Raw genomic sequence first — 21,772 nt, 5'->3', positions numbered from 1 at the left:
CGCACTCCGAGGCCGGCTGACAGGTCCCGTGCGAGGCTGCAGCGGGGCCCGCGCCCCCCGCCCCATTCTCGATCTGAGGCTCGCCAGCCTACAAAAGGTGCAACCTCACGCACATGCAGAACACACAAAGTCGGCAGCGCAGCGCTGGCACGGCTGCGAACAATGCGCGGGCCGGCCTGCGCCATCCAGAGCGCGGCGCCCCGGGAGGCAGGCGGCGCGGGCGGGGGCAGCGGCGGAGGACCGGCCGGCCGCGGCGCTGGACACCTTACTTCCTGCTTCCCCGCCCGCCGGCGGACCCAGCTCTGCGGAGGGATATCTCTCCCCTCTTCAGTCTCTCTCCCTCCCTTTCCCCGCCCGCTCCCCTTTTTGCTCCCGCTCCCCCACCCCCACCCCGCCTTTCTCCTTTTGCAAGAAAATAATTTGACAGTCGATTTGCTGACAGGGGAGGAATTTGCATCCTGGATTAAAAAAAAAAAAAAGGCAGAGAGGAGCTTGGGAACGGTTGCTAGGGGTGGGTACTGGGTGAAAAAAGGGGGGCTCCGGGGAGCGGCTTAGGAGGGTTAAGGGAAGGGGGCGAGGGTGGGAAGCAATGCAAAAGGTAAGGCCAGGTTACCGAGGCTCAGCTCCGAGTGGGCTGCGGCCGGGGGAGGGGCGAGAGATACATATGTATTTCTGTCTCCCCAGCACACCCCCTTCCCTCTAAGCGATGGCTGAGAGGCGGTGCATGCAGAAGGGGAGTAAGTTTCCTGAAGGGGAGGGTGGGTGCACGCGCGCAGCCCGGCGCTGCAAATTTCCACCGGGGAGGGCGAGTGGCTGGATGCGGAGAGTTTGGAGTTGCTTGCGGCAGAGGGCAGGAAGGGGAGCAGGACCGGGAAAGGGGGCTGGCGGGCGCTATATCTGGGAGTAAGTTTCCAGGATCGGGAGAGCCTGCACGCTTGCTTGCTAGTAAGTTTCTGACCGGGGAGGGCGCTTGGGGAGGAGAAGAGGGAGGGGTGCATGTATATAGGAGGGGGAGGGGGGAGCAGATTTCCTGCGGGGAGGCTGAATGCATATGGAGAGTAGATTTCCTGAAGGGAGGGTGGAGGCGTAGACGGACAGAGTAAGTTTCTTGCTGGGGTGGTGGCGGAGGTGGTGGATTGGTGCTTCGGTAGCTTGGAGGTTCCTACACGGGGGTGCCGTTGGAGGAGCACGCCGTTTGAGGAGGGGGCCGAGGGGCTAGGTTCCCTGCTGGGGAGAGGGGGCATGCATGCATCTGGGGAGTATGTTTCCTGGCGGAGCGATATTTGTTTACAGGCTGAGGGCAGTACTGTAAGTGAGTAGCGCTGCGAGAAGGCGGCTCTGACATAAATTAATATTGAAATTACTCCATCAGCCCTGCTCGCCTCCACATCTCACCCCCCAAACGGAGACCAGTCTTTTCGGATTGCCCATGCACTTGTTGCTGACACAGCCAAGGTAGGCAAGAAGCTTATTAAGTTTCACTAAAAAAAAATTAGTTGGTGGATGCTCGTGAGAAGATGGGAGCGGGGAGAAGTGGGGGACGGAGAAGGAAAAGTACCCCCTTTCTTTACTTTCAATATGTAAGCGGGGCCTTCTTCCCCCTGCTTCCCTTCTTCCCTCTTCCCTCTCCGGACTGCACAGCATCCCGGCACAGGGGGAGGGGTGAGGTGGGCGCTATCATTGGCAACCCCGGCTTGAAGGGTGATGGTGGTGGGGCTGGCAATAGAAGGTTGTGAGGTTATAAAGCCTTCATTCTTCCAGCCAAGAAACCGCAGGACCCTGGGGATGTGCCTTTTGGGGTTTTTGACATGATGCATATGTGTGTGTATATGCGTCTGCGGGCTCTGTGGGGGCTGGGTACCCCCCAGAAGTTAGTGTGGCCACCCAGATGGGAGAAAAGGAGTGTGTAAGGAGATAAACCTGCCCCTTCATCCCCCAACTTCAGTTTGGGAGACTGGGAAGTTACTGCTGGTGGTCTCAAGAAATAGATATTTAAAGAGAAAAGCAAAAAAACCACCCATTCACCGGTGGAGGCCGAGAGCACCTGGCTGGCTGCGTCTGACCAGCGCTGGGCTGTAGCATGTGCGCCTGCTATCCTTAGGTTAAAAGAAAACGTCTTCTGGTTCCTCCGTGTGCCTTCGACCGGCCTGGTAGAACCAGCTTTGTGGAAACCCACCCCACAGTAGACGCAGCTTTGGCAAGTGACGTGCTGAAGTGGGTTGCTAACATCGTGGGCCTGGACTGTGCTTGTGAAGTGTATGGAAGTCATGCTTAGGAATGACGGATGCCGGGATGGCCGAAGAGTTCTTTAAAAAATGCCACCTGAAAGCCATTCTTGGTGCACTTTTCCACAAGCCATGGAGGAGTGCTTCAAGAAAGGAGTTTTAAGTTGTCCAGTTGGTACCAAACTTCTGCATCATTTACCTTTTCAAGAAAGGAGTCTGGTGATGGAAAATGTGGCTTTGATGACCCCTGGAAGGATAACAAGCAGGAGTACTCAGCACTTAACTAGTTATCCAGCAGTCTTTGCCTGGCCTTTCTCAGTTTGCCTGATCCCCAACCTGCCGATTTCTGCAGATGAATTTTGAGTCCTGGCTATCAGGTATCCACCTTGGATAGTGCTGGAGTTTTAACTTTGCCAGGGGGGTTGGAGGGTCGAACCTAGAGATGGCAGGGAGTAAATACAAAGCAGCCAGGTCAACCAAAGTTGGTTAAACTTTTCCAAGTTCTGTAAACAGGCTGAATTCTATCAGGGAAAAAAATGAGTTAAAAAAAAAAAAGAAAAGTTTTTTTTTTTTTTTTTCGTCATTCAATTTCCAGATTAAGGGTTTGGTAATCCACAGTTTCAGAGTTGAGCTAGTTGGGAATTAAATATTATTGCCACTTATCAAATGTTCCTAACTAGGCATTAGTTAAACAAATTAGTTATTATTTTTACCAGCTGAAAATCTGAGTCTGGTTGGTATATGCTGGGAGGGTAAACAAAATCTTTATGTGTGTTTATCCCAGGGTGGTGGAATTATTTACATGCCGAACCTCGAAGCCAAGAGCAGTTATTCTGGTTTTTTTTTTTTTTCCTCCTTATATTTATGAGATTTATTTTATTGTCTTGCTTTGGCCATTAATCAAGGCACAGTAGCTTTTTTCCCCTCTTCTCTGCAGAATGTACTTGTGGTAATAAAGGTTTGAAGGCCCATGAATCATAATTCACTCATTTTAGAACATTGTGGTGATTGTCAGGATTTGATTTATAGGAATTGATACCCGGAATGACACGCCTCTTTGCACCCCGCCCTTTTAGACATGTCCATTTTTGCCAAGGGATTGTCTAGAAGCCAGCTTGACATCTCAAAAAGAGTGTTTCCTTTCTGCTTTATAGGCCTTGTGAAGATGAATTTCGCAGGTTCCATAGTAAACATGGGTCTTTTCACAGCTTGGTAAGCAGGCTTCCACATAGCAGGCATGTGTTAATATCACACAGCATTTATGTGAGCTTGCTGTGAAAACAGTTATTCTATGAACTGTGTGGAAAGTACTCAGTTTTGCCTCCGTTAACCCGCTTGGGCCTGTGGTTTTTGAAGAGTTTGGAGCTTTAATTGCATAAGAGAGGGCAGACTGTAGTGTTCCTTGCTGCTTATATAAGAAAATGTATGGTCACAAAAGCAAAGAAGCTTATTTATAATGTTCTTTTTCTCCTTCTTTGATGGAAAAATGGGTCAATATTCAAAAGCATTGGTTTGTTGCAAAGTGTAAGGATTCTCCAGAAAGGTGGTTAATCAGGAAGTGTTAAAATTGTCTTCCATTCAGTAGTTGGCTCAAGTTGGTACAGCATTTGTGAAGTGACAAAAAAGAACTTTTAAGTGGTTTGATGCTCAAGGCTGGGGGGAAATGTGTCACAGGAAAGAAAAGCAGAAAAAGAGAGGATACCAATTTGTAGCCATTTCTGGGCTTCAGATTTTTTTTTTTTTTTTAAATGCGTGGTTTCATCTGTGAGTTCCCTCCTAGCTCTGAAATTCTGTGACTCTGACTAAGGTCTTGTGGAGAGAGGTCTCAAGAGGTCTTGACAAGTCTCTTCCTGGGCCAACGGCCAAATTGCTTCATGGACTTGGGTGAGTTAATTAACTTCTGTTTTTGTCTCCTCATGGAGAGAGTGGATTTCTATGTTGGCATTCCAAAGAGGACTCTTGAGTGGCCTGGTAATCTGGACTGTCAAATGCAAGAGAAAGGCTGCCACAGTCTTGGGGGAAGAAGTGTATGGTTGATTCCCAGGTGTATGGTTGATTACTGGGGCATGTAATCCCAGACACCAAAAATAATTTCAGTTCATCTTGGAAGTTTCCCCTGCAGCCAGCTGGTTCACCTGTGTAATTATCTTTGGTCAAATCTAAGGTTAATTGAGCTGTTAGTCCTAGGTAGCAGAAGGAAGTAGCTTTGGGGAGGAGTGGGGAACCAGAAAGCCCGGTGTGGCTTTACCAACATACAGCATACAAATCCACTCTCTCCATGAGGAGACATTACCCACTTTCTGTGGAGAATTCACATGTGGGTAGTTGAGATTTGGCTGGATATTTGTGATGTTGTTCATAGTAATGATATTTTGTTACTGTCACTTCTGGGATATCATATATCTTCCTGGGGGCATTTTTTGGAAAAGCTCTTGATGTTTTTATTGACTTTGAACACTGACATGGAAAGTGAGGATCGAGACACGTGGCTTAGACTAACCCTGGCGGTATAAGTGAATGCTGATTGTCCTGCTCTAAAGACAGTGGAATTCAGCTAATTTTATTTCTGTCTTCATAAAACTGTGTGGCTGAGGGAGGAGGGGAGGATTGGAATCAGCTGGAATCTTGTGGAATAATAATATCTCTGGATTTGCATGTTGTAGGGGAACCAATGAAATACAGGGGAGACTGAAACATAGTTGATTTCTTTTGTGGGGACAGGGAGACAAGAGCAACAGGATTCTAGTTATTGGCATGCTTTTCAACAAGGGGCATTTTTAAAGAATAGAATAGTCCACAATAGCCACGACCGTGGCCTGAAACATACCAACGATCATGAAGATGATACAGGATCGGGCAGTGTTTCGTTCTGTTATACGTAAGGGCATCATGAGTTGGAGCCAACTTGATGGCAACCAGCAACAACAGCAACAACACAGCTTAGTGGCAAGAGCTTGACACATGGCTTTCTTAATAAGTCTTTTCTTCTGGGTTAAAGAAAACACAATAAAAAACCTCGGTGATATCTTCTAAGAATCTTCTAAGTTCTCAGAATAGCTGCTTATGGGGTCTTCTGGTTAATTTGGGTTTATTGAGAAAGCAGATGATTTTTGCTTTTTCCTCACGGAAGACAACAGGTTGGGGAAGGAATGGGATATGCTGAGCTGTTGGGCCGTTGTGCAGCAGCCTTAAACAATTTTTTTTTTTTTGTAGAGGAGGAAGGAGGAAAAGTACCTGTATGTGTGAATGGCAGTGATAACTCTGGGCTGGTAGAACTAGGTAGCAGTTATTTTCATGCCTTAAGTGGTCCTGGTTTATTCATTCATATATTCAGCAGCTGCTTATTGAGCACCTACTCTTTGCCAGGCACAATGTTAGGCTCTGGGAATACATGGATAATTAAAATACATAATCATCTTCCTTAGAGTCCCTGGGTGGTGCAGATGGTTAAGTGCTTGGCTTGGCAGTTTGAATCCACCCAGAGGCACCTTGGAAGAAAGTCCTAGTGATCTACTTCCAAAAGATTAAAAAAAATCACAAAACCAAATCTGTTGCCGTCGGGTTGATGCTGACTCATAGCAACCCAATAGGACAGAGTAGAACTGCTCTACAGGGTTTCCAAGGCTGTAATCTTTATGGGAGCACATTGCCTCATCTTTCGCCCAAGGAGAGGCTGGTAGGTTCCAACCACCGACCTTTTGGTTAGCAGCTGAATGCTTAACCACTTCCTTACCAGGGCTCCTTTCTGAAAGATCACAGCCATTGAAAACCCTACTCTTTAACACACATGGGTCACCATGAGTTGGAATCAACTCAGCGGCAGCTGTTAATTTTTATCTATGCACCCTCCCCATCCCCTATCCTCTAGCTTACAGTCCAGAGGGAGGCAGACATATAATGAAATATATATTGCAAAATGTGATAAGCGCTCTGACGAAACCACATGGAGCAGGCCTGGCCCTACTTAGCTGGAGTGACCTGGAAAGGGGTGTGGTGGGGGAGAACAGCACCAGGCAGAAGACAGCCTGTGCAGAAGGACTTCGGCTTTTGGAGGAACTGAAAAGAGGTACAAGGAGTCCCTGGGTGGCACAGATGGTTAAGCGCTCAACTACTAACCAAAAGGTTGGCGGTTCAAACCCACCTAGAAGCCCCACGGAAGACAGACCTGCTGATCTGCTTCTGAAAGGTCACAGCCTTAAAAACTCCATGGAACAGTTCTACTCTGCACTCGTGGGGTTGCCATGAGTTGGAGTCGACTCAGTGGCAACTCACAACAACAACAACGAAAGGTATAGGCTCTACAAGGGGGAGAGAGGGCAGTGTGAGATAATTGTGTAGGGCTTTGTGGGCCTTGGTAAGGTTTGGATTTTATTTGAGGTGTAATGGGGAGCATAATAGCCTGGATTGGGAAGTGGCATGCCCTAACTCATGTTTAAAGAGGGATTGCATTGGTGTTGAAAAGAGTGGAGGGGGCAGATATGGTATTGGGGAGCACAGTAAAGAGGCTGTGGTAGCAGGCCAGATGAGGACTTGACAGGACATGAATGGAGAGGACCAAGTGGGTGTGAGATGCATGTTAAAGGTAGAATGGACAGGGCTTGCTGATGGATTTGGTGGTGGCGGGGGGAGAAGGAACCTAGGATGACACTGAAGTTTCTGGCTTGAGCAATTGGATAGATGGGTGGTCCTGTTGGATGAGATGGAGAAGATTAGGAGAGGGAGGGGGCAAAATCAAGATATTTCTGCTTAGGTACCACTAACTGAGATGTCTGGGAGACTTCAAAGTGGAGATGCCAAGTTGGTAGTCTGATACAGCAGTCCAGTGCCAGAGGAGTGGCCAGGCGAGAGATTAAAATGTGGGAGCCATCAGCTTGGAGGTATTTAAAGCCATGAGACTGGATGAGATCCACTGAGGAGCCTGGAGAGGGAGGCGAAAAGCGTTGGGCATCGCACAGTGGTGTGTGTGTGTGTGTGTGTGTGTGTGTGTGTGGGTGTGTAAACGTGTTAGTTTCAGTCAGTGTATGTTCAGGCTCTGTAAAATCTGACAACCAATGAAAATCAGGTTGATCTGGTAGGAACAGAAAGGTCACTATTGCATTTGGCAAAATGGAAGCCACTGGAGACATTGCAGAGTGTACTTTCCGTGGAGTGATGGAGCAGGACTAGTGAGGGTTGGGAGGGGATCGTGAGACGAGGAACTGGGAATAGCATGTGTAGACAACTTTTTGGCAAAGGAAGGCAGAAAAATGGAGTGGGAGCTAGAAGGACATGCAAAAAGAAAGCTTATTTTTTTTTTTTTTGAGGGGGGCATATATGTGAGTGCTGATGAAAAAGATCAATGGAGAGGGAGTGATGGATCAAAAGAAATGGATTGGGTCATTTGAGCAAAAGCCCTGGAGAAGGTTGGCCTTTGCTGGGGGAGGGACACTTCCTCCATCATAATAGAGGATGACAGAAAAGAGCAAGATGAAGGTGAATGGGGAGGTGAAGGAGACTTACCCAGGGCTGGCAGATATTCTGCCTCTCCAGGCTGCTGTCAAGTGGACCCAGGACTTGTCACCAGCTGAGACAGCAAGGGTTAAGACTGCATCAGAGATCGTACTGCATTTTTCTGAATATTTGACTGCATTACTGAGCTGCACAAAGCGAAGAGTGGATTCTTTTGCTTGGGGAAAAGAATCTTCAGCTAAAGTAATTTGGGCCTTGGATTAGATTGATTTGAAAACTATGGTTGGAAAAAGACTTCTGAGATTTTTTTCAGCCCTTTTCAAAAGTTGGTAGGCACTGTGATATATGCTTAGAGCAAAAAGCTTCAAGAATAAAATTAGCAAAGGATTGCCCTTCTTTCAGGTGTCTTTCTCAAAAATATCCCACACACCAGCGTTGGTGGCCCGTAGCCGAGGGGCCTGCATGGGAGGTGGGTGGGTTGAGAGGCTCTGGGGGAGGAAGATTCAGGAGACCTGGGGTGGGTTCCAGCCCTGCTCGAAAGCTCCGGACAAGTCAGCCTTGGAGCCTGTCTCTGCATCTGTAAAAAAAAGAGGGTGATACCATCTGTCTCCTATCCTCCTAGAGTTGTGAGGATTGAATCAGATAATGTACGGAAAGTGCTCTGTAAACTTTTAAAGGCATGGCACACAGGCAGCAGTGGGGTGAATTGATCTTCAGTCAGACCCCCTTTTCAGATATAAAACCTGACAACCAGTGAAAAACTCCCCTTGATTTCCCAAAGCTTATACTAAAACTCTGTTCACTGTCTCCACTCCCACTGTTGTTCCCTTCTCGTAGCCACTTTCTGTTTGGGGTTTTCAAGTCCTTTATGGTCTTTGGGTGAAACTGCTCTTGTTGAAGGACTGGCATCAGAAATGCTGGCTGTGAAATGTTGGTCTCAATATAGGTTCAAAATATAGGGTCAAACTGATCCATAATTCAGAATTTGTGACCTCCTCACCTAAAAGGCTAAATGAACGTGATTTGTCTTCACCTTCCTCCAGAATTGCATGAGCTGGGTTCAGGGGAACCTTGAACCTACCTAAGAAACCTGGCTGTGGCCTGATGGTTTTAGTAGTCTTCATTTGCATTCAGTATTTGTTTTGCAAATGAAGACTGTTCTATAAAGCTAACCAGTTGCGCTGAGTTGATTTCAACTCCTGGCGATCCTCTGTATGTCAGAGTACAACTGTGCTCCTTAGGGTTTTCAATGACTGATTTTTGGAACTAGATCACCAGGCCTTTCTTCTGAGGTGTCTCTTGGTAGACTTGAACCTCCAACCTTTCGGTTGGCAGTGGAGCACGTCTAGTGTTTATACCACCCAGGGACTCCTCTATAACGCTTTGTTGTTGTTATATTCCCTCCAGTCTGACTCACAGCAACACGTGGAGCTGCTGGGTAGGTTCGAACCAACCACCTTTTGGTTAGCAGCCAAGCACTTAAACGGTGTGCCACCAGGGCTCCAAAGCTAAGTCTACGCAAAAACAATTGTTAGCCCTTAGTCTTGCTGTGCCTGCTTGAAAGTCATTTCCAGTTTTAAAAGATATCGGGTGCTCTTCACTAATGGGATTCCTGGCCTCTACCTAAGACGATGAGGCTTTATTTATTTTTAAATTAATTTTTATTGTGAAAAAAACTTGAAGCATACACAAAAATAGACAGACTAACATAATGAACTGGTTTGGACCCATCACCCAGATTTAGCAGCTAGGGAGATTTTGGTGGATAAGGAAGGGGTCCTGTTGGCACAGTGATTAAAATGCTCAATTGCTAACCAAAACGTTGGCGATTCGAACTCACCAGCTCCTCCACTGGAGAAAGTTGTGGCAGTCTGCTTTCATAAAGATTGGCAGCCTTGGCACCCCTGTGGGGCAGTTCTGTTCTGTCCTACAGGGTCTCTTTGAGTCGGAATTGACTCCACTTGACTCCACGGCAGTGGTTTTGGGTTGTTATGGATAATGGGACTATTTCCTGTATTTGTATGAGAAACACAAGTTACTGGTTTTGAAAGATCAATAGAACCGATACGAATTTGGTGTCATAGAGAAGGGGAAATAGTCAAAGAAAAATCAGAGAGAGAGAGAGGAAATGGATGCCATCATTGAAGTAACTAGTGTGTACCTAGCATTTTATAGTTCCAAAGCCTCTTTGGCATGTCTTATTTCTCTTATGTCTGACAACAACCCTGGGAGGTAGATATTCCTCTAAATTTACAGTTGAGGAAACTCAGGCTCAAGAAGTAGAATTGAAAAATTAAAATAAGGGATTAACCTAGAGTCACATGTCCAGCCAGCATCCAAAGCCCTGGCTTAATGGTAGAATTTGAATAGTCTTCAGATTTTGTGTACTTTATTAAATAAGAATGTGGTATAATGTGTGCAAGGTATCTCGGAAACTAAGATCATCTGGGAATTTGGGGCTTATAAACCCAGTGACCTTAGTTGGAAATACTCAGATGATTTAAGCGTGTTTTGGGCATTACATTTTTGAAAAACTTGAGTCGTCTGACTCTGTCCTTCTGGAGCACACAGCTCTAAGGGTGCCTCCTAATTAAAGGCAAGTCTTGACATTAACAAATCAGGGAGCAATTCCCCACCAACCTCATTCTGTGGGGCCTCTCAGTGGAGGAAGCCTGGCCAGTCTGGTGGTAATTTCTGGATGCTGTGGCTTTGGACATAACTGAGCCCTCAGCAGTTTGCTACCTTGAAAAGAATCCTTCCTGAGGGCCCCTGGGGGGTGTTTGTTTTAACAGAGGCTACTCTGGAGGGCCCCTCCTGGTCTTTGGGAAGCTGCCCCTAATCTAACTCTTTTGAAAGGAGATTAAAAAAAAAAAAGAAAAGTGGCGTTGATGCCCAAGGAGTTTTAATAGGAGTGTCGTTTGAGTTCCCTCTGTTGTCATCACAATGGGAGATACGAAACTCCCTTAAAATTCAGCTGAAGGGTACCAGTAATGAGTCTGATTCTGAAGTATTGGGCCTTGTTCCCTTTTCTTCTTTAATTGGGTGAATGCTTGTGAGCAGAGGGATTTTCAGGGGGAGCCACAGTAGGTAAGGACATTTAGGGGCCTCTTTTCTTTTGAAACGGAGCCCTGGAGGCACAGTGGTTAAGAGCTACGGCTGCAAACCAAAAGGTGGGCAGTTCTATTCCATTAGCCACTTCTTGGAAGCCCTATGGGGCAGTTCTGCTATGTCCTGTGGAGTCGCTGTGAGTCAGAATCGGCTCGAGGGCAACAGTTTTGGTTTTTTAAGTTTGTTTTGTTTTGAAGGGAGCCCTGGTGGTGCAGTGGCTAAGCGCTCCGCTGCTAACCAAAAGGTTGGCACGAATCCACCAGCCAGTCCGTGGGAGTTAGATGTGGCAGTCTGCTTCCGTAAAGATTTACAGCTTCGGAACCCCTAGGAGGCAGTTCTGCTTTGTCCTAAAGGGTCTCTAGGAATTGGAATCGGCTCAATGGCAGTGGGTTTGGTTTTTGTTTTTCCTTTTGAAGAGCCTAAGCTTATTTTGAAGCCAGTATAGAATTCAGAAGAGTTCACTGTGCAGACCTCATTCCTGAAGTTTCTTGAGTGCTCTGTGTGCCTGGTCCCATGCCAGGGCTGTGGGGTGGGCTTCCAGAGGCTCAACTCCGGCCTCTGGAGCACGTGGTTCATAGGGCTGCTGTTGTCACACCTACCACTGGGTGTGTCTCTAGACTGGGAGCCTGGGGAGGGCAGAACTGGGTCATCACTCATGCTTGTACCCCCAGCTCCTAGCACAGAACCTGTGACTAGTTGATGCTCTATATAAATGCTTACTTACTTAAGAATCAGCTGTTTTTGCTTTTGGTTTTGTTTCCTTGCCTCTGGTTTTCTCCCCATTGGTTCTCGTTGGAGGGTGAAATCCAGGCCTCTCTGTGCCACCAGGTCCAGTTCTTGCAGCTGTTGAAAGAGACCAGACAAGAGAAATGTTTCCTTCCTCCTAGTCTGCCTTGGCCCTGCTAGGATGGTTTCAACTGAGCTCTCGAATGCAAATACCGCCCCATCCCCCAGCCCTTTTAATAAGTGACATTTTGTTAAATCAGTTATTCAAGGCCTTATCTATATTTCTGTCTGTGCTGGCTTAGTCAAAATAGGAAAACGAGTGAATATTAGATTTCTTCACTCATCCCCTCCTCCTTCCCCCTTGAGCAACTCTACATAAGATTTCTGATAGGGGAGGGGTGGTGTGTCCTTGAAGAAGTAAATGCTGCCTGCAGAAAAATGTGGAGGGCTTTGACTTGTAGCAAATGCTGTTTTTCAGCAGCTGTGATTTTTCCATTTTTCTTTTTCTTTCTGTTTTGATTAGTGGAACTCATTGTGCTCCAGGGTTGGGATTGCGTTGGGGGAGGGCGCAGAGGGAACAGCATTTACTGGGAGAGCTCGAGTTGGGAAGGGGGAAGGAGAGAAGGGATTTATTGAAAATATATGTCTACTTCTGCTATGATAAAGCGGCAGGCATGTAAAAATGCAACAGGGAAATCATTATTGTGGTAATGTAGGCAGAGCTCCGCTTTCTCATTAACGGAGCTTAGCCCACATGGAGGAGGGGGCGGCCTGGCTGCTTTGAGAGTTGGGGTATTCAATAATAGCAGAAACTCAGGGGATTGTCTCCATCCCCCCTTCTCACCCCCTCCAGCTGCCTTCTCTTTGCTTTCTTCAATCAGTTTGTAACCTTTTTAAAGCTGCTTGTTGGATTTCATGGTCTCCTTCCTTACCCCTGCCACCCCCAAAGTGTTTTAAGGATTGTTTAATTTTTCAAGTTAGAGGGAATTAAAATAAAAATTCTCTTGGGAACTTGAGGAGAATTTTGGTAACACTGTGAGTCAGAGATTGGATTATATCCCTTGCATCCTGAGAGCATGAAGAAAAGTCATTCCAGGGCTCAGGAATTTGCAAAGGCCATGGGGTAGCTCAGAATTAGGGTTCCAAATTGTTTTAATAGCAGTAGTTACTATTTATAGAGAGCTTACTAGGTGCCTGGCCTTGGGCTGAGTGTTTCAGCCATTCCATCGAAACAATGGTGAGGGGCAGATAACGATGTCCACTTTTCATTTGAAGACACTGAGGCTTAGCACTTTTCAGCATCTTGCTTAAGGACACGCAGGTGCTGAGTTGCAGAGCTGGTATCCAAACCTAGGGCTAACTCCAAAGGCTGGTTCTTGATCATAAGGCTCTGCTGCCTTTACAACTTGACTAGTCACTTGCTCTGTGTAGGCCTCCAGTTTCTAAGAACATTGGCAAAATAGAGCCACCCACAAGGCCTGCTATTGACAGTTATGCATAGACTGCTCAGGGTGTTTAAGAGATCCTTTCCCGAGTTCCTGGACAGAGCTGTCATTCTAAGGAATATCTAGGTTAGGGTCTCACACCCTTGTTGCTGACAGTTTATTCCTCAAGTGTTTATTCCATCCCTGCCATGTGCCAGGATTGTACCAGTGATTGGGAATACCAAGACAAATAAGACAGGAAATTTAGAGTGTAGTGGAGGACTGTCATGTGAACATATAAATACAATACACGATGATGCTTTTCTATAAATAGCAGGTAGGAGAGACTGTCTAGAACAGCCAAGGAAGTCTTCAGAGAGAGGTGAGACATGGGTGGAGTTGTGTGGGTTTGGCAGGGCTTGTCAGGTAGACAATGGGGAAGGGAACAGCAGATGATAGCATGGGAAGTATACAAAGCTACATACAGTTGGTCTGATCACAATGGTCTGATATGCAACCAGTCATGGGGATGATGCAGAACGGGGCAGCGTTTTGTCGTGTGTGGGGTCACCATGAGTCGCGGCCGATTCAGTGATGCCAGCTAGCAACAACAACAATTGAAGCATCATGTTCAACTTCAAAGCTTACAAAGTACCAAAAATTGGGTGGTGTATAAGGACAGAAATTTGTCTCATAGTTCTGGAGGCTAGCAGTCTGAAATCAGGGTGTTGGCTGTGTTGATTCTTTCTGAGGGCTCTGATGGACAATCTGTTCCATGCCTCCCTCCTAGCGTCTGGTGACAGCCTGCGATCCTTGGCCTTCCTTGTTTGCAGAGCATTCCAATCTCCACCTCCCTCTTCACATGGCCATCTTCCCTCTGTGTCTCTCTCCAGGTTTCTTTTTCTCTTTTATAATAGAACACCGCTCATATTGGATTAGGAGCTGTCATACGCCAGTATGACCTCATGTTAACACAACTGATAACATCTTCAAAGACACTATTTGCAAACAAAGTCACATTCAGATTTAGATTAGGACTTCAACATATCTTTTTGGGAAATGTGGTTCAATCCAGAGTGCTATCTAGCTTCACTTTCCATCACCTTCAGTTTAATGCTCTAGAACTGTACTGTTTAATATGGTAGTCGCTATTTAAATTTAAACTAATTAAAAATTAAAATAAAAAATTCAGTCCACTAGAGAACCTCCGAGGGAGGTGGGATGCATACCTCAAATTCTCGTAAAAAGACCAGACTTAACGGTCTGACTGAGACTGGAAGGACCCCGGAGGTCATGGTCCCCAGACCTTCTGTTAGCCCAAGACAGGAACCATTCCCAAAGCCAACTCTTCAGACATGGATTGGACTGGACTATAAGATAGAAAATGATTCTGGTGAGGAGTGAGCTTCTTGGCTCAAGTAGACACATGAGACTATGTGGGCAGCTCCTGTCTGGAGGGGAGATGAGAAGGCAAAGAGGGACAGAAGCTGACTGAATGGACACAGAAGTACAGGGTGGAGAGAAGGAGTGTGCTGTCTCATTAGGGGGAGAGCAACTAGGAGTACATAGAAAGGTGTATATATGTTTTTGTATGAGAGACTGACTTGATTTGTAAACTTTCACTTGAAGCACAAAAAAAAAAAAAATTCAGTCCCCATTTGTACTAGCCACATGTCAAGTGCTCAATAGCCACATGTGGCTAGTGGCTACCATATTAGATAGCACAGATTTAGAACATTTTCATCAGCGTGAAGAGTTCTGTTAGATAGCGCTGTTCTAAAACTTTGCTGTTTCCTCTGGATGGAATGTTCTCACTTGCCGTTTGCATGGTTCACTCCTATTTCCTTCCTCCAGAGGCCTTCCCGAAACACCCCAAGCTGGGCTTCCATGCCATTGCTCATCTGGATTGCAACAATCCCTTTATGTGTCTGCCTCTCTCACAGACGTTGAAATTTCTTAAGGACATGAGCCATGCGTTTTTCGTCCTTGGGCTCTGTCTTGTTTATCTTGGGTCTCCAGTATCCAGCATGGGGCCTGGCACGTACCGAGTTCTCAGTGAAAGTTGACAGGTGATGAGCCTGGAGAGGTAAGCAGGGATTGGGCAGGGAGGACTTGGTGTCCATTATGGAGCTTGGTGTTGACCCTCTAGGCATAGGGGGAGCCACTGAAGGGTTTGGAGGGAGGAGAGTTGTGTGGGGGGCATGGTGTCAAGTCGGGTTTGTGTCTTATTAGAAAGATCACTCTGAGATATGAAGGACAGGCTAGAGGGACTGAGCCTGAGGGCCACGACATCAGTGAGGAAAGGGTTGAAAACACGCAGGTGAGAGGGCCAAGGGTCTGGACCTCTTAGGCTATGTCAGTGATGATGAAGGACCAGCATTATTGCCTTTCTGAGTCAGGGCCTCCTGTCATTTCTCTGTCTGTTTTGGGTGCTTTTTTCAGTTTCTGAAGGGAATCTCTGAGAGAATTCCCTTCCACTTACTCTGGATCCCAAAACCTCTGCCTTCTTTGAAGCCCCCAGCCAGGTACTCTGTAAATACCCCCTTTCCGTTCTCTACTTTGTTTGTGGGCTGACCTCCTGCCCTCCCTCCTACCCTACTCTAAGCTTACCCATTCTTTACCTTTCAGGGGGTGTTTTACCTCACGTCATCCTGTAACTAACCCTTATTATCTAATCTGAGCAGAAGCACAGAACATAAAAGCTGGAGTTCAGCCTTCTGTCTTTTTCAACCCAGGCCAGGTCCTTCTCCAGGGACACTTTTGGGGGCTGGGTGAGAAGAAATGAGATAATACACATAAAACACTTAGGGCTATGCCTGGCAGATATTAAGTTCTCAATAAATACTAGCTTTTATTATTACGAGGAGCCCTGGTGGTGCAGTGGTTAAGCGCTCGGCTGCTAACCGAAAGGTCAGCAGTTCGAACCCACCAGCCACTCCACGGGAGAAAGATATGGCAGTTTGGTTCTGTAAAGATGACAGCTTGGAAGCTCTGTGGTGCGGTTCTACTCTGTCCTATAAGGTCGCTGTGAGTTGGAATTGACTAGATGGCAGTAGGTTTAGTGTTGGTTATTACTCGTTTTGCTTTAAGATAATACTGAGGTTCGAGAACCAAACCAAACCTGTTGCTACAGGTTTGGTTCTGAATCACGGCGACCCATGTATGTAGAGTAGAACCGCTGCATAGGGTTTTCAAGGCTGTGACCTTTCAGAAACAAATTTTCAGGCCAGTCTTCCAAGGCACCTCTGGGTGGGTTCAAACCACCAACCTTTCAGTTAGTAATCTCACTAAATATTCTTTGGAAAACTTTTTTCTTAAACAGTTGCTTAATATCCTCTTATGTGAATGTGTGTTCAACAAGTACTTACGGGGTGTCTACTGCATACCAGGTACTGAGTCCCGAAATTTATTTAACTAGACCTTATTATTGGAAATTTAACTAGTTTGAAATTTTCGACTGTTAAGAATAATGCTTTGGTAACATCCTGGTACATGATATCTTTGAGCACATGTAGCATTATTTTCTTAGGATAAATTCCTAGAAAGGTGAATGACTTTGTTAAAGAGAATGGGCATTTTGGGAGTTCTTGATAATATTTCCTAACTCTTAAGAAAGTTTTCATTCATGGTACCAGCACTCACCTCGTTTCATCAGCCCCAATATTATTATTTTTCAAAATGACAATTTTTGTGTAGCATGGATTGTTTTCTAAACAATATACATTACTTCTCTGGGACTCAGTTTTTTCTTGCTGTAAGGTGGAGTACAACTGTCGCATGATGACTGTTACTTGTCAATTTAGCAAGATCTTTGGATTTTTGTTGGGGAAAGACTATGTAAATGACCTGAATTATTATCAAAAATGATACTTTTTGCTAAGTTAGAATTTCCTCGTTCTTATCAAAAGAACGCTTTATGAGTGCTTCTTTTCTCTTACCAAACATAGAGCGAGCAGTCATTCTTTGGCCAGGGCACAGGATGTATCTGGTCTGTATTGGCAAGCAAACCGCACCATTCTTGACTCATAAGAATAAATGCTGTTAATAATTAGCTGCAGGATTATGGGGTCTCCGTCCAATTTTCCAGGAATTTGTTCTGTTTGAACCTTTATGAGAAGATGAAAGTTACTGTTACCTCCCCTAAGTATAAGAATATGTTGTACGAATTATACCTGAAACGTTTAACTGAGAAAAAAGCTGCCGCATCAAAAATGCTATAAATATAAAGAAAATGAAAGTCAGCCAGCCGTCATCCCATCATGTACTAGAACCTCTATTTAAAAAAAAAGGCATATTTCCTTCTAGTATTTTTTCATTACACGTATTTTTGCATAATTGAATGCTTATTGTGTGTGTGTTTGTGTGTATGTGCATATATCTTATTTTTTAGAGCCTACCCTAAATTAATACTTTAACCATTTTCTGAACAGTGCATACTAAGTACAACACTTTAACACTTTTTACCTCCTTCTTACCTTTTTGGGTCTTGTGTATTTTAACTCTCTCCATATATTTTAAACTCCACATGACATTATTGTTTTAAACAGTAATAATTTAGATTAATCCACATGTTTACTCTTTTTGGTGTTCTTCATTTCTTCCTATACAACCATGCTTCTATTTCAGATCAGTTTCTTTGTCTGAAGAACTCCCCTTAATTTGTGTATTGCGCAGTGGGGGGATCTGCTAGAGTAGTCGCTCAGTTTTTGTTTGTTTGAGGATGTCTTTAATTCACCTTCATGTCTGAAGGTTATTTTTGCTGGGTATAGAATTCTAATTGTATCTGTTATTTTAATCCTTTAAAGATGTCACTTCACTGTCTTTTGGGTTCCTTCATTCCTGTTAAAAAGTCATCTGTTAGCTTTATTGTGGCACCTTGGAAAGTAGTATCTTTTTTTTCTCACTGACTTTGAATTTTAGCAATTATACTATGATGTGTGTAGATAGTGGTTCTCTTTATATTTATCTTCATTAGAGTTTGGAGAGCTTCTGGAATCTGTTGCTTCATATTTTTGGTCAGTTTCAGTAAATTCTTGGACAGTTTTCTTCAGGTACTACTTCTGCTCCATTATCATTCTCCTCTTTTTCTTGGACATCTACACATACATGTGAGAACTTTTCATGGTATCCTACACGTCCCTGAAGTTCGTTTCTGTATTTTTTGTGTTTCAATCTGAGTATATTTTTCTACTGATGTACCTTCCAGTGTTTTCTCTACTGTTTCTTATTTGCTATCAAATACATCTATTCAATTCTTAATTTTACTTACCATATTTTCAGTTATAGGATTTCTGTGTAATTCTTTTTTTTCCCATAGATTCCAGTTCTTTGTTGAAATTCTCCCAAATTTTCTCGGACATAGTAACCATATTTATTTTAAAGTTCTGTATGATAGATAACTCCAGTATCATGCAGGGCTTGTTTCTGGGGTTTGTTTTTATTAATTATATTTTTCTCTTGTTTTTCAATCATTTGGCCCTGTTTCCTGGCATGCTTGGTAATTTTTGATTGTATGCTGGGCATTTTGCATGGAAAATGTAGATGCTCTAGATGTTGTATTACCTTGATTTAGTTAAGGCTGATCTAGTTCTGAGTTGCTCTGACTCATAGAGTGGATGTTTGTTTGGGTCACTCCTCCTTAGTAGGCCCTGATCTCCAAGTTTTGTCTCCCCAGTACAGTGAAACTACCAAAACCTCTGTTTAATTTTTCAGTCTTTTAAACAGCTTCTTTCTGCTTGGATTCCCAGGGCCTGGCCCTGTGTATGCATGGATTATGTGTCAGTGAGTGTCTGAAGGGGTAGTTGCTCACAGAACATTGGTTCACTTTTCTCTGGCATCTTCACATCTCAAGTCCTGTGTGGTAGCCCTGAGCTCCAGTTTTTGTCTTCCATTCTCAGTCTACAGAGAAAGCTGCTACAAGCTGTAACTTGCTGCTTTCTGTTTCACCTCTATGTTCCTTGTACCAAATCGGCAAGTGTCCTGAAGAGAAACCCACCCAGAAACCAGTAGCCACTAATACACTGCTCACATCACTGAGCTTCTCTTTCTTCTAGGAGCTTGGTTTCTCAAGTCCTATGTGCGTTGTTGAACTCCCGTTCCTTTAGAAACCTATTTATTTACAGGTAGTCCCCAGTTTAAGACATGTTCGTGTCACATAGAACTGCAGTTTTTTTGGTACATCTTATCATTAGTAATACGTAGTACATACAGTGTTGCAGCTTGTAATTTGCTGATGTTGTCATTCTCAGATGTTGACTCGCAGATGTTCAATGGTATGATTTCTGTGCAAAACACTGCTGTATAGCAGGCTATGGCAATAATGAAAACTTTAAAAAAAACCGACTTGCGACAGAGTCATTGGAACAGAGCCGCTTTGTAAATTGGAGACTACCTGTATTTATTTTTTGCATTTTTTGTAGTTATTCTATACAGAAGTATTAGTTTAATATCAGCTGTGCCATGATAGCTGAAAGTGGAACTCTAATTTTGTATCCTTTACTGTTTGACAGCATAACAAGTATCTTGCATGTCTTTAAAAATTCTTAATTAGATAATTCTTTCTTTTTTTTTTTTAACAAAGAGAAATTTATTCTCCCACAGTCTAGGAGGCTAGAATAGATAATTCTTAATATCCACACAAAACCTCTTCTCATGGCTTTCCTCTTTTGTCAGATACTTAGGTCATTTCCCATAATTTGCTTTTATAAATAATGCTGCAGTAATATCTTTGTGCCAAAGCATCTTATTAATATTTTAAAGATGTGGAACAGGAATTATCAGAGTGGAAATTATTAGTCAGGAGCAGTTTTTATACATCTGTCATGTACAAAAAGTAAAACTACAGACCCTTTGTCTCACTGGTTCATAAAGAAACTTTCCTTTTATAAAGTGTTTTTGTTTATGTAAAAATATTCATATCATGCTTACCATGTGCCGAACCTTCTTTTATGTGCTTTGTAATACTCACTTTAGTTCTCTTAAGAGCCCTAGGATGTAGTTACCATTCCCTTTTTTAAGATAATGAATCTGAGGGCTGAGAAGGTAGGTAACTTGCCCATGGTTACATAGCCCAAGGTCAGTGGCAGAGCTGGCTCCAGAGCCTGTACTTGTAACTACTGCACTGTACCACCTTCAGCTAATTGTTCTAATTTATTACTTCCTTTCTGCCTTATTCCAGGGCTTCCCCAACCTTCTCTTAATTGGGCATTATTTTTTCGCCTGCAGCGTGGTTGCTGAGCAATGCATGTGAATGTGGGGACAGTTTGGGGAAGGAGGTGGCATTGGCAGAAGTTGCTATTGGGACTGGATCTATAACGGTCTCAGTGACAGTTCACTTTATAGCTTGACTAGATTAGGCTGCTTAGTGGCTTGTAGCGTATCCTTTCGTGGATCCCTGGTGTGTGTTTAATGACAAGGGAATTTCTGCTTCTACGTCTGGCTTGATTGGTTAGTGTTGGCACTGCCCTGGCGGTTTAGAGTAGGAGTAATTTAATCTTTCTCCTTCCTCCAGTACCACTTAATGCAAGGATAAAGAGTAGTTACCTGTTGCCTTAGAGTTGATTCCAACTCGTGGTGACCCTCTAGGTCAAAGTAGACTCACCCCATAGGTTTTCTAAGGCTGGAAATCTTTGTGGATAACAGACTGCCACCTCCTGCTCCCACGGAGTGGTGGGTGGGTTAGAACCACTAGTGCTTAACCAGGATGCCACCAGGACTTCGGCTAAAGAGTAGTTAAAGAGGTGTGAATAGAGGGCTTGCCCACTAACTGGAGTATGAGCGCAGCCACAGAGCAGCAGGGATTGAAAAGATTAAGTGCCTGCCAGTGCTCTGGACCTAATAAATGGCACGGAGTGAGTGAAGAGTAAGAGACCTCAGACCTGTTGAACTTCATTTCTTTTGTCTTTCTGCCTCTATCTTTGGAACTTTCTGTACTTTTCCGAGTATAACTCCCTGTCCCTCTCTGTGATTGTTTATTTCTCTCCCTTTCCCCCTTTCTATTAATTGCTAATCATATAGATTGGAAGTATCCTGTATTTTGAAATATGTTGTTGTTGTTGGGTGGCATTGAGTCGATTTCGACTCATAGTGACCCCATGTGACAGAGTAGAACTGCTCCATAGAGTTTTCTAGAATGTAGTCTTTATGGAAGCAGATATCCAGGTCTCTCATGGAGCCACTGGGTGGATTCGAACCACCAACCTTTTGGTTAGCAGCTTAGTGCTTAATCATTGCGCCACCAGGGCTTCTTATTTAAAAATATATGTGTTTATTGAATAAACTTTGTTTCCTGATAATAATCTAAAAACAGCTTTTTCATTTTTGCTGTCTCAAAAAAAAAATTTATGAATGAAATAGCTCTTCCCTTGGAGTCCTAGTGGCACAGTGGCTAAGAGCGCAGCTACTAACTAAGAGGTCGGCAGCTTGAATCCACCAGCAACTCCTTGGAAACCCCGTGGGGCAATTCTACTCTGTCCTGTAGGGTTGCTATGAGTCGGAATCGACTCAACACCCACCGTTGTTGTTTTTTTGTCTTTGGTTATTAATTAACATTTTCTATTTCTTCTGTGGGTTAGTGGCTCTTCATAGAAAAGAGGCTCAACTCCTTGCTGCTTGAAGTGGGTGAAGATGGCCTAATGTTGATTTTGGGGGGACAGGAGGCTTGGGGCTTGCTGAGTTTCCTAGGGTTATTTGTTTGCAATTATAGCTTGTAATGATTAGTCAGAGAGGGCTTTGTAGAAGAGATGGCTTTGAGCCATGTTTATTTAATGGCATCAACGGAAGCTGCCAGGAAAGAATGGAGGGGGTGGCAGAGAATCAAAGGGGGACCTGCCCCTCCCCTGC

The 21,772-nt window shown here is 44.5% G+C and overlaps 1 protein-coding gene across 25 annotated transcripts in view; it reads left to right on the top strand.

Annotated features, from left to right (window-relative positions):
- The first annotated feature begins 412 nt into the window (after nt 1–412).
- Nucleotides 413–21,772, top strand: part of TRERF1 (transcriptional regulating factor 1) — a 257,062-nt gene continuing 235,702 nt past the window's right edge. For 8 of the 25 annotated variants that reach the window (XM_064286057.1, XM_064286018.1, XM_064286044.1 and 5 more), the window contains exons 1-2: nt 772–945; nt 1,373–1,455. The gene's annotated coding sequence lies outside the window, so the exon portion shown is untranslated. Of the gene's footprint in view, nt 512–578; nt 738–771; nt 946–1,036; nt 1,100–1,128; nt 1,456–21,772 lie in introns of those variants that run through there. The other 17 variants (XM_064286127.1, XM_064286118.1, XM_064285974.1 and 14 more) reach the window with 10 other exon arrangements.

The sequence above is a fragment of the Loxodonta africana genome, chromosome 1, assembly GCF_030014295.1.
Source record: "Loxodonta africana isolate mLoxAfr1 chromosome 1, mLoxAfr1.hap2, whole genome shotgun sequence".
Classification (NCBI taxonomy): domain Eukaryota; kingdom Metazoa; phylum Chordata; class Mammalia; order Proboscidea; family Elephantidae; genus Loxodonta; species Loxodonta africana.
The sequence above is the reverse complement of the archived record's forward strand: the minus strand, read 5'-3'. Positions and strand labels throughout refer to the sequence as shown.